The following is a 798-nucleotide window of genomic DNA, read 5'->3' as shown; positions in this document are numbered from 1 at the left end:
GTTTAATGCAGCTTGGTTAGGATTAGAGGCCAGTTTTGATTTGAACAGGTTTTATAAAACGCCTAAAACCGCCAATGACGAAGAGAACAAAATTGCCGAAAAAACATAAGTTTGCACTCATGGAACCTGTGACAGTGGCACATGTAATAAAAGTTGAACAATATTGCGTCATCTTTTGAACAGTAGTCATCTCAGTCATATCGTTAATCTAAACAGGGCAGATATACGACGAGCGACACTCAAGTACTTGAGTCGTATGTATCTCCTCTCGTTTGTTTTTTTTTATCGTTTGGAGCATGATAAAGAGTGCCCACCCTTTTTTATACTTCACTGTTAGATCAGATCAGCAGTAAACACACACGCACTGAATGAAGCTCTGTCTCATCAATTATCCTTAATGCATAAATGCTGACAATTTTCAACTTTCTGATAAGAATAAGCCATGTTCCTTGAGAATGCAGGTCAATGTGGAGGAAAGAACAGGAGCAAATGATACATTCGCTAAACCCACGTTGCAGCTAAAATCTTTCCCATTTACCGAGATTCGGACACATTTACATTTGACACCCCCTACCTCTTCTCCAGGAATTTCTCCATCGTGAAATCCTCCATGTACGTCTTGCGGGATTCCGATAGTGATTGTTTCAGGGCTTGTTACAAAAAAATGCTCCAGGAATTCCTCCCACGATTCAGACATTTCTAATTTTTTTTTATAGATACTTATGCTAGGATGCATGGATGAATTGCTCCAGGAGCTTTAATATAGCTTCCTTCAGTGATTCCATGATGGGTTTCTAC

This window comes from Aedes albopictus, chromosome 3, assembly GCF_035046485.1.
Source record: "Aedes albopictus strain Foshan chromosome 3, AalbF5, whole genome shotgun sequence".
In the NCBI taxonomy this organism is placed as follows: Eukaryota; Metazoa; Arthropoda; class Insecta; order Diptera; family Culicidae; genus Aedes; species Aedes albopictus.
This window is presented reverse-complemented; position numbering follows the sequence as displayed.